The sequence below is a fragment of the Oratosquilla oratoria genome, chromosome 2 (assembly GCF_046742065.1).
Source record: "Oratosquilla oratoria isolate Oo_2021 chromosome 2, ASM4674206v1, whole genome shotgun sequence".
NCBI classification, from domain to species: domain Eukaryota; kingdom Metazoa; phylum Arthropoda; class Malacostraca; order Stomatopoda; family Squillidae; genus Oratosquilla; species Oratosquilla oratoria.
In genome coordinates, this window is record NC_134778.1 from 74458122 (window position 1) to 74470621 (window position 12500).

Here is a 12500-nt window from a genome sequence, read left to right on the forward strand (position 1 = left end):
GTTTGAACTAATAAAGATTTATAAGCGTCGTGTCAACACACACACACACACACACACACACACACACATATATATATATATATATATATGTGTGTGTGTGTGTGTGTTTGTGTGTGTATGTGTGTGTGTGTGTGTGTTTGTGTGTGTATGTGTGTGTGTGTGTGTATGTGTGTGTGAGACCTTACACACACACACACACATACAAAACTCCCCGCCCACGAGAGTTGATGTGACGGCTCGCAACGCAGCGAAACTGAAATAATTTCAGCCCTGGGCGGGAATCGAACTCGGACTGACGTAGTAGGGGTTGAAAAAACGACTACTGCGCTTTCGAGCCATGTGAGCGTGTGTGTGTGTGTGTGTGTGTGTGTGTGTGTGCATGTGTGTATGCGTGTGTGCCAGAGAACAGAGCTTCCCTAAGCTAAGGTCAAGCTGATTAGGTTAAGTCAGGTCAGTGCGAGACAATTACAAAAAACGCCTATTTCGCCTTTTTATTGTCTTCTTGTTATTAATAGCAGAGGGGGTGGGTTGGTTGTTTCAGCATTACATACTAGCGCCTTCTCTCTCTTCCTCTTTTTCTCTCTCTTCCTCTATTTTCTCTCTTTCCGTTTCTTCGTATTTTTGTGTGCTTGTGTACGTATTTGCGTGTGCGTGTGTGTGTGTGTGCGTGTGTGTGCGCAGACTGACGTGAATCTATACAGGCATGCGTGTACTTTACTCACTTGTAGTACACAGGGTTCGACCTATACTCGTAGTGTTCCGTCTCTTCATGTGTGACTGACACTCTTCCGATACGATGGCGGACGTTACAGACTTTCTTCAGGTTATCGTCAGACGAATTTCTTAAGAACATAAGAATGGAGGAGTCTTCAAGAGACCATGGGGCCTACACTAGGCAGTTCCATGGCCATAACCACTTGTCATCCTTATCCATAAAGTTATCTCAATTTCTCTTAAAACGACCAATTGTTTCATCGTTCACCATGTTAATAAGTCTATTCCTTTCATTAAACCACTAAGTTGGTAAACCAATTCTTGCCTATTTGCGTCTTAAACCTAGATTTGTCCAATTGATCGAGGAATTATCACAACAGGGAGGAGACAGCTCCAGTATTGACTGTGTTGATCTTCAAACATTTTATTCTATCTAACGCAAATTGATTTTATTCGTCTCCGTGGGATTACATTAAAGCGTTAAACTCCGATGACAAGACATCTTGTCATTTGCTCAAATAAAACAAAAAATAAAAAAACCCCAAAATGTTTCAACAAACACCAGAAAAATATGACGTCAGTCCTCGCACGAAGCGAGGACTGACGCCATATTTTTCTGGTGTTTGATCAAACATTTTGGTGTTTTATGATTTTTTGTTTTATTTGACCAAATGACAAGACATCTTGTCATCGGAGTTTAATGGGTTAAAGCGTTATCACACTGGGCTATTTTTCCTTCGACCTCCGGTTCATCGGCTGCACCGCCAACCCCCAGCACATTTTCCGCCAACAGTATACATTTGATAATCTGGGGGAAAATTTATTTTCCTCCATCATATCAAATTCCTTCCCGACAGCTGCGGGAGGAGAATTATTTTCCTCCAGCATATAAAATTCCTTCCCGACAGCTGCGGGCTGCAAATCTGCTCCGAAAGTCGAAGGAAAATTAACCCAGTGTGATAGCGCCTCTGGTAGCAAATTTGTGCTTATTTCGATTGACGAAATTTTCCGTCTCCCTTCCGTGCCAGGTGGTACTTTTCCCACTGTCGGCAGATGACTTAAACCATACCCGATGGGTGGTGAAGAAGTTCAAGATGAAGTTGAGTATGTAACTTCACTCGGCTGGGAATACCTGGACGCAATGGAATCCTTTCTAGGAATACTGCTTGTTGATCTTCTCGGGAATATGAAAAAATCGGGGATTTTGAGTATGTGTACGTGTATGTACTGTATGTGTGTGTGTGTGTGTGTGTGTGTGTGTATCTGTGTGTATATATGATTCACAATGGTCTTGGATCACGTGTTGGACTCGTGGTCGACAGCTGCTTCCCTCCCGGAAGAGAGCTCAGAGCTCATATATGACCGATCTAGGAGTAATGCTGTGACCTTGCACGCACACACACACACACACACCCAACTCCCCGCCGACGAGAGTTGGAGTAACGATTCGCAGCGCAGCGATACTGAAATAATTTCAGCCCTGGGTGGGATTCGAACTCGGACCGCCGTAGTGGCAGCCGGGAACTCTACCGTAAGCGGTCCTCGTTAACCTGTTATTCTAAATTAAGTTGCATAGACAACATACGTAGGGGTTAACCCATTAAACTCCGGTGACAAGATGTCTTGTCATTTGGTCAAATAAAACAAAAAATTATAAAACACCAAAATGTTTGATCAAACACCAGAAAAATATGACGTCAGTAGTCCTCGCTTCGCTCGCGAGCGAAGCGAGAACTGACGTCATATTTTTCTGGTGTTTGATCAAACATTTTGGTGTTTTATAATTTTTTGTTTTATTTGACCAAATGACAAGACATCTTGTCATCGGAGTTTAATGGGTTAAGGGGACCAGAGACAGTCATGAATAACCAATCAGTACACATATTACACAAACATTATTACCGATTTGCTAACTACAAAAATGTTCGTAACCCGTAGGATTTGAAACCATATGGACAGCACATTCATATAATTCGGATATATCGTGGGTTACGTTCAAATGTCAAACAATATTACGTATTAAGGTCATCGTCTTGAAGGGGTTATCTGGTGTATGGCCATCTCATTCATGACTTCACCCCCCACCCCGACCCCGACCCCCACCCCACCATGTATGTAAACAAAGATCAGCTGATCGGACCACAGCGGACGCTTCGTTTTTTACGTTCACGAGTGTTGCGTTTGTGTTTAACATTTGCTTTGACGCATTTCTTCTCTACAACCGAGCATGTCCATGACCCAACAGGGTTCAAAAAGTATCGGTCATCCGCAGTTTATTTTTCCTTGTGAATCATACGAAGGTTTATGAAATCGTCTCTGGGCAAAGAAAAACGCAAAAAAAAAAGTAAACCTTGGCTGTATGAAAGACCCTAGTCACCGTTGCATTACTTGTGTAGCCACATGTACAGAGCTGAAAATAGTCAACCCATCATGGACCTAACCTTATCAAAGTTCCAAGGGTGGGCCTTTGGGAGATTATCTTATCACCTTTTGGAGGTTAAAAGAGACAATCTTATCTACGGGGTCGTTCCCCAGACGAATAAACGCCGCTGTCTCCCCGCTCGTAGCATGTTAGCCTCCATTAATGCTAGAAGCCGTTACTGTTTCCCTCAAGCAATCAAGAGAATGGGAGTGTGAGTTGTGTAAGGTGACGGCATTACCACTGTGGACAGGATTATATGATCTGTGAGCTCGTATCCATGATGTTGATAGCTGTCGATCATGAGCCCAGCACGTGAACCAAGACCATGGTGATAGATACACACACACACACACACGAGCTCTCTTCCGGGAGGGAAATAGCTGTCGATCACGAGTCCAACACGTGATCCAAAGACCAAGGTGAATCACCAAGGTGAATGAATCACACACAATGTTTAATCATTCTTTTTTTTAACCTGAGTACTGGTTGTTTCTGCCTGCAGTATCATGTGAACCAACAAACGATGAAATGTGATAAAAATGACTGGATTTTACTTTCCCCCTTGAAAACCAGGATAGCGAGTTTCTGTTGTAGGAAAGAAAAAAATCCTCAATTTCTAAATTCAGTCTGATAAGAATGAAAGATAACATAACTGAGTTGGCGATAGACTGTAAACATGAAACAGTTTAGTATATTAAACACACATAGTACTATAGTAACACACAAAATACTATAGTAACTATACACAAAAGTACAACGGCGAGCCACAAAACTGATTCCAAATATCAAAAATAGATCTCACGAAAATCGACTAAAACATATGAATCTGTTTTCCCTAAAAAAAGCATAGACTCAGAGGTGACGTGATACAGGTCTTTAAAATTCTAAAGGGAATTGACAACATCAAAAGTGACAAAAATGTTCACACTGAATGAAAATTAGACAAGAAACAATGGTCTCAAACTGTCCAGAAATAGATTCAATTTGGAAGTGGGTAGAAACAACTTCGCCAACCGTGTAGTTAATGAGTGGAATAAACTTCCTGCAGAGGAAGTGCAATGTAGTTCAGTTCGAAGCTTTATGAATCATTTAGATAAACACCTAAGCAAGATGCTGTAATGATTATAATTTATTTTATATTATTTGTTTTTGTTTTGTTATCATTTGTCTGTTTGATTCTCATTTATCATTAGTTATATGTCAATTTATTATTATTTTCTATTTACCTGTTTGTTTATTATTTAACTATACCTATGCATTTATTTATGTATTCTATTTGTTATTTACATTATCATGGTTTTTATTTATTCATTTATCATTATGATTTGTTTTCGCATCCGACCTAGATATGGACCAAAAGGTCTCCTGTCGGCATGCTCGGCCTTTGTAATCCTTTGTAAAAAAAAAAACTGATACCAAACTAATAAAGAATAGCATTTAACAATACTTACTGATGTGTAGTCCTTTGTTGAAATACATTACAAAGGACTAACAATTAAAGATTTTGTTAATTCAATTAACCAGATTGATTATTCAGATTAGTTTAATCAAGTTCAACTTATAGTTGAATTAGATTAAATCAATCGATTTTGTGAAATCAAGTTATTTCATACAATAAAATATATCTCAGTAATATGATAAGACATTAATACTTATTTCCACGAACGACGAATACATTATAAATTTTCAGAAAATCCATGTGACTGTTTCTCAATTATATGGAAATCAAGAAACTGTTTTAGAAAAAAAAGTCGTTCATAATAAATTTTCTAAAAATTCATATATATTACATATGTGTATATATTATATATATATACATATATATATATATATACATATATATATATATATATATATATATATATATATATATATATAAATATATATATATATATAAGAATAAGGAGACATGGTGTGGTGAGGAATTGATGTACATAAAAAAAAAAAACACACACACACACGCCCACCCACCATCCCAACCCTCAGCCCACGGCCATCCTTCTCTTTCTTCAGGGTAGTTTAGCCTCAATGGTCCATCGCAGGACCGGCCTATCCCCTGATAGACGATACAGCCTCTGTACCTCACTACGGTGGCTTGGTCCGGGTTGGTAAGGCATTTATTTATTTATTTTATTTTATTTTATTTTATTTTTTTCAGTATCTTGGAATGCTTGTGGTTGTGAATGAAATCTGAAATCAGTGTGATCAGCTCGATTATATTGATTAGGTGCTAGCATGTACAGTCTATGCGACACTGACCTACCGCACTTTTGATTCCCCACATCGAGGCCAGGGTGGAGGAAACTTTGGGCAACGGGTCCTGTGGGGATGGTGAGCGAAAACGGAGCATTTACGAGACCGCGTAAGGCATGTCCGAGGCCTAGGATCGAACAAGAGGATGCTGAATAAAATAGCCTGGCTGCAAACAGAATTATATAAATTCGGCAGGACATATGGCTTATGCCAAATCGCATGAGAAAGCATCTACCCTTGCCTCGATTAGAACAGTCTGACCAGATTTTGGGTCGAAATGAGAAATAAATAAATATATAAATAGATAAATAAATAAATAAGTAAATAAGTAGATTAATAAATAAGCATAAATGAATAAATATATGTATGATAATGTGACACGCTTAATACACGTTCAGTACATACACTTACGTATATTTAACACCCCCCCCTTCTGTAACGCGTGGTACTTTTCTTGTTGTTACTGCTGTCGCCAGGCAATTTCATTCGTTTCCGTCGTGTTCCCTATGTATTAAAAGGAACACATACATACTCAGGTATTCGCGTCGCCATGTACTTCTTGCATAAGGGTGAATATACTTTAACACCTGTTTACGGAGGGAAGGAGAGATAGCGACTGACAGAGAGATGTACGAGTATATATATATATATATATATATATATATATATATATATATATATATATATATATGTATATATATATATATATATAGAGAGAGAGAGAGAGAGAGAGAGAGAGAGAGAGGGGGGGGGGGAGAAGGGTTGATATACTTTAACACCTGTTTGCTAAGGGAGGCAGGGAGGGAGAGAGGGAGAGAGAGACAAATAGACAGAGAGAGACCGATATACAGAGGGTGAGAGAGAGTGCGTATGTGTGTATGAGAGAGAGATAGAGTGAGTGTGTGTATGTATGAGAGACAGCGAGAGAGATAGAGAGAATGAGAGATAAAGAAAGAGAGAGTTCCAAAAAAAAAAAAAAAAAAAAAATCCACCGACCCTAATCCTCCCATACAGGCCATGCAGGGCCAGGCCTATCTACGAAAAGAAAATTAAAAGTCCCTCTCCCCCACCAGTTCCTAGGCCTACCTACAAATAACAAAACACGCCCAACCTCTTCAGGTGATTTTATTCAGGGATTGTCGTGACTGAGTTGAGGTTGTTGACTATTCTATTTTATTCTACTTTATTTCATTTTTTAATAATGTTTAACGACGCGTTATTGAAGGCTTGGAGTCAGTGTGCGATATCTCTAAGAGAAGCCTTGAAAGAGATTACGAATGAGATAAGGATAGTGTTATCTCAAGACGATTTTTTTTCTTCTCTCTATTTTCCTCTTCTTCAGTCCAGTAACGGTTTTTAACGTTTTTTGTTCTGTTTAAATCCAGACGGTGTTATTAATCATGTATTTGAATTTATTTTTTTATTCATTTATTCATTCATTTGCCTCATTATAATAATTTATGTATTCATTCATTTATCAAAATTTTCTTTATTTATTTATTCATTTATTTATCTATTCGTTTTCTTTTTTGGGGTAGTAGCTAACCCATCGTGGGAGTTCAACTAACACGACCTGTTGAGTGACATTACACATCTGGCAATGCGTATGGTAAGTTGTTGTTACGGTCAACGTTACCGTGAAATGTTTCTTAGACAAACTGAAACATATATATATCCAATGACGTACTATTTTGAGAAATAGCTCATAAAAAAATTACTTTTCCAATGACATACTCTTTTGAGAAATCGCTTAGGAAAAAAATACTTATGCCTCCATAGCAACAATTCCACTTGCCTCTCCGAGTGTGGACGAAGCCCCCCTCCCCCCGGGTGGGTGGGTGGGGGCTCAGTGACGTCACTCGTGGGGCAGAAGGCGACAGTGACGCTGGCTTACATTCAGGGCGTCACGTCAAAATGATTGCCATCTCGGTTGTCTGGTGTCTCTGTCTGTCTGTCTGTCAGTTTGTGTCCCCATGGTTGGATGTTCGTTCCCATGCTGCCTGTGTATGTGTAAATGTATGTGAGTGTGTGTGTGTGTATGTGTATGCGTGTGTGTGTGTGTGTGTGTGTGTGTATGTGTGTGTGTGTGTGTGTGTGTGTGTGTGTGTGTGTGTGTGTGTGTGTGTGTGTATGCGTGTGTGTGTGTGTGGATGTGCGAAAGGTCACATCACTGATAAAGGGTCATTGCTGTTCCCCACCTTTTGCCTGGGACAGAAGCATAGTATCCCCACCGTGTCCAAAGGGGTTAGACACACACGCACACATACACATGCACACACACACACACATACACATGCACACACACACACATGAGAATCAGTATCCAGCTTCACAACATCGCCCCGATCCCGGACAGGTCCCCACATATCTCATCCGTTCCCTCTGCGTCTTAGCACACCACCTTGTTTTGTTCTCATTGTTCTTTCTCGCGGTTAAGCTCTTCTCATCTGTGGCGACGCGAGAGCAAACCAGCTTGAACCGCCAACTTTCCTTCTGGAAAGTTCCAGGATGTTTGGTTCATGTTGTGGTCTGGGGTTGAAGAAAAAGGCGTCCAGAGAGAGACAGAGAGAGAGAGAGAGAGAGAGTCTTTTTCAGACTGGAGACGAAGTCAGCTTGACGAGACGTGGAACAGGAAGAAGAGAAGGGGGAGGATAATGAGCCAAGGAAGGAGGGGAGAGGAATGAATGATGGAGAAGGAAATCAAGGACAGGAAGCACGAGGGATGGAGGAGGAAGACAAAAAGAATGAAGGATAGGTAAGGGATGAGGGGAGAGGAAGGACAGGGAGAGAGGGGGAAGGGAGGAGATGAGAGAGGAAGGTCCTGGGGAAGGGAGGATGAAGGAGAAGGGTCGGGGAAGGGAAGAGGAAAGATGAAGGACGGGGAAGTGAAGAGATGAAAGAGGAAGGTCGGGAGAAGTGAAGAAGTGAGATGAAGGAAGTGGGAGAGGAAGGATAGGGAAGGAAGAGGATGGGATGAAGGATGGGGAAGGGAGGAAGTTGGAAGTAGGATGAAGGACAGGGAAAGGAGGAGGAGGAGGAGGAGGAGGAGGAGGAGGAGGAAGAGATTGGAAGGACGAAGGACGGAGGATGTCGGGCCAAGGGAAGAGCCGCGGAATGTGTCCCTGAGGAGTACGACAAAGAGAGAGAGAGAGAGAGAGAGATCCAGTATTGTGTTTCAGTCGTAGAAATAGTAGTTGCAATGGTGGTGGCTATTGATGTGATAGTAACAATAGTAATAGTACAATAGTAGTAGTAACAATAGAAATAGTACTTTGTTAGAGGTACTTGTGGTAGCAGTGGTAATTGGACAAGGTCGCAGTGACATCATGTGATATCATTGATATCATTGCTATTCTGATGTTATCAAACAGGGTGCATGACATCAGCTGTGTGTTATCAACTCAGTTTCACTAGTGATATAAAATATCCATGATGTGATATCAAAGTCTGACGTCATGTGTATGTTGTGTCTCGATTATGACTTCCACTGACGTCACAAAACGTGACGTCATGTCAAAACTGTCACATTCTAAAAATGAAACTAAATTATTACAGCTGTGACGTAACTATAATGCAAAGACGTTACAACAATCTGACATCACTGCAAAAACCTTGACATCAAACTAATACCCATGACGTCAGATTTTATATAAAGATGTCACCACAAGGAAAAACAGTAATGTCATCTCTTTTCCTCAGATATCGTGACATCGCCTTGACGTCACCACAAAAACAATGACGTCATCGCGAAGTCTTGACATCATCACCTTATTTCAGTGATGATGCATTCTTCAGCCTCCCCCACCCACCCCAACCTCCACCAAAATCGTGACTTCGCCATCAAAATCTCCAACAAAAAAGAGCCACGGATTGAATGGGAATCCTGAGCCATCACTGAGCCACCACTGAGCAATCACCTTGTATCCTTGACGGCTCACGTCTCTCTCACGGCTCCGTTCCGTCCCAGAAGTTTTCGTTCACCCCTATAGGGATAACAAGGTCCCTGTCCAATCCATTATGACACAGTCCGGGAAATTGTGAAACGAAGACAGCTGGTCAGGAGTAGGTCAACCAAACCCTTAAACTCTGTGACTTTATTCACATATTTTATTCTGGCTAAACTCAGATGATTTCAATCAGGTGATAGTCGGTTTTAGGGCAACAAAGAAACTTCAGACAAAGCCCACCTTGGTCTAAAAGAAGACTGAATGGAATATTTTTGCATGAGACAGAATGAAATTCTTCAAGGTTCGCCACTGTGTTGAATTCAAGATCATGAAGATACAATCTGAAGGCTTTGTTTTGACTGACTCTCCCTTCTGGCAATTTTATTCAGCTGAGGGAAAAAGGGCCCCTCACTCCCTTAAAAAAAAAAAAAAACGTACAACTCGTGACGTCATAAGAACATAATGAAGGAGACTGCAAGAGACCATAAGGCCTGCACTTGGCAGTTCCATGTCATTACCACCTGTCATCCTCATCTATAAAGTTGCCTAACCGTTTCTTAACCGATAGTTTCAGCGTTCACTACATGGTTACCAAGACTATTCCACAACCACCCTATTAGTGAACAAATTCTTGCCACAAAACACACAAACACCCTTCTTGCATCCAACCCTGAACCTCACCACTGTAGTACCCAGAACTGAATCTCACGGATGAATTATCTTGAACCTAGAATTACCACAAAAGATACAAGATAAATAAGAAAACAAAAAATAAAATCAATTTTATCTTCACCCAGATGTTTTATAGAATTAACTGAATATTCACCATCTCCTTCGGTCATGTCTTAATATTTTTATCATTTTTCTTTTTAATTCATTAATCTCTTTATGAATAATCATTTATTCAGTTTAATGATATTCTATATATTTTCATTTTTGGCCTTGCCATCGACCAAATGGTCTCCTGACAAGTTCGTCTCCTACTGTATTATACACCAAAACTACAACTACGTCAATCTCTATCCAATGCTTAAACATTTAGTGGAAAGCAAATAAATAAATAAATAAATAAATAAACAAATAAATAAATAAATAAAACAGAATGAGATAAAAACACTTCCTGCTGTTGCAATCACGTGTGACAATTTCTTTAATGTTTTACCATCAGATTATGACGAACGCCGACGAAACGTGCTTGTGTGTGTGTGATTCACCATGGTCTTGGATCACGTGTTGGGTTCGTGATCGACAGCTGTTACCCTCCCGGAAGAGAGCTCTGAGCTCATATATGACCGATCTATGGGTACTGCTGTGACCTTACACGCACACACACACAACCAATTCCCCTCCCACGAGAGATGGAGTAACGACTCGTAGCGAAGCGATACTGAAATTATTTCAGCCCTGGGCTGTGTGTGTGTGTGTGTGTGTGTGTGTGTGTGTGTGTGTGTATGTGTGCGCGCGCGCGACAGAGGAGATATAGAAAAGGAGATAAGAGAAGATAAAGAGAGAGAGGAAGGGAAGAGGTGGGGAGGTGACCTATTGTCGTTAAGCAGGAGAACAATGAGCTGTGTTGGAAGTATCTCCACCATCCCCTCCAACAGTTCCCCAACAGAAAGTTGTGATATCACGAGACGGGCGTTACCAGCCCCCATAGTTACCCGCGGCGTTACCAAGAATACCCGAATGATACTCCCACCCCCGATTAAACATATGTCCTTCTTACCCAGAAACTCTTCGTGGTGTCTCATCTGTCCGTTGTCATGTCCACTTTTAACCGTCTCTCTTTTTTTTTTAACCGTTTGTCAATTCCTAACTCACTATTTTCAACCATCTATTCATTCTTAATCGTCTGTTTGTTGTGAACTGTCTATTATTAAGCCTTTTTGCTATTACTTTCAATAATATCACCATTGCCATTATATTGTTATTATTATCGTTATTATTATCACTATTATTATCATTATTACTATCATCATTACTATGGTCATTATCAGTAGTAGTTTTGTTAAGTAGGCCTTAATGGTTTACTGCTGGTCCGGACTAACCCAGTGCGGAACGACACAGCCTAACCACCCCACCACCAGGTTTTAGGTTCGCCTTACAATATAAGCAGTTTCTCTACGGGCACCATTAACCCCCTGAGACCGACACCTGTGATCAAGCTAATGGCCGAAACTACTGTAGGGGGCGTTGCCGAAGTCGAGAGGAGAATGGGTTCCTCTTTCTCGCTTGTAAACAAAAACAACCCCACCGCCGGGTCGGACGTGGATCCTTCGGGGCCATCCGTGACGGCGGGCCGTCAATGGCCGGGGGCTGGGAGGGCCGCGTGGGTGGAGAAAGTGTACCTATCTGCCGGCACTCCTCTTTTTCTTCCTCTTCTTTTCTCCCTCACTGATGGGGGGGGGGAGATTATTAGAGAACAAAGGGGGGAAGGGGGGATGGGGGGTAGGGAAGAGGGGAGGGGTTAGGGGGGGAGATTTTGCCCGGCTAGCAAAATAACTTAGAAACTGGTCGACGTGACTCCGAGTTCCCTCAATCAACTGATAAAAAAATACTCTCTCGTTAGCGAGAATAAAATATTCAGATTACCTTTCCTTCCTGGCGGGGGTCAAATGAATTTTTCAAAAAAGAGAGAAAACAGGATTTGCAGCCTTATGGTCAGACGAACTACGGCCCAAAGTTGTAAGTAAACGAAACCTGACATTCCGTATAACTTCTCCAGCTTGGGTTTCTGACTACAGCTGAATAAAATCGTTCGATGTTCGCCAGAATAAAATTGGTAAAAAGCGTCATTGTTGAAAAAAGATGGTAAAACTCGAGCTAATTACCCTAATTTAGCAATATATATATATATATTATATATTATATAATATATATATATATATATATATATATATATATATATAGATCACACAGGAAACCCACAGTCGGAGAAAATAAACTTAGATTAAAAGAAGATTCTATATTTCGGCTACCAACTGTAACCCTCTTCAGGAAAGTACTTTCCTGAAAGTACTTTCCTGAAGAGGGCTACAGTTGGTAGCCAAAATATAGAATCTTCTTTTAATCGAAGTTTATTTTCTTCGACTGTGGATTTCTTGTGTGTTATTTACAAATGTGCTACTACATTTCTGTTTATATATACTGTATATATTATATAT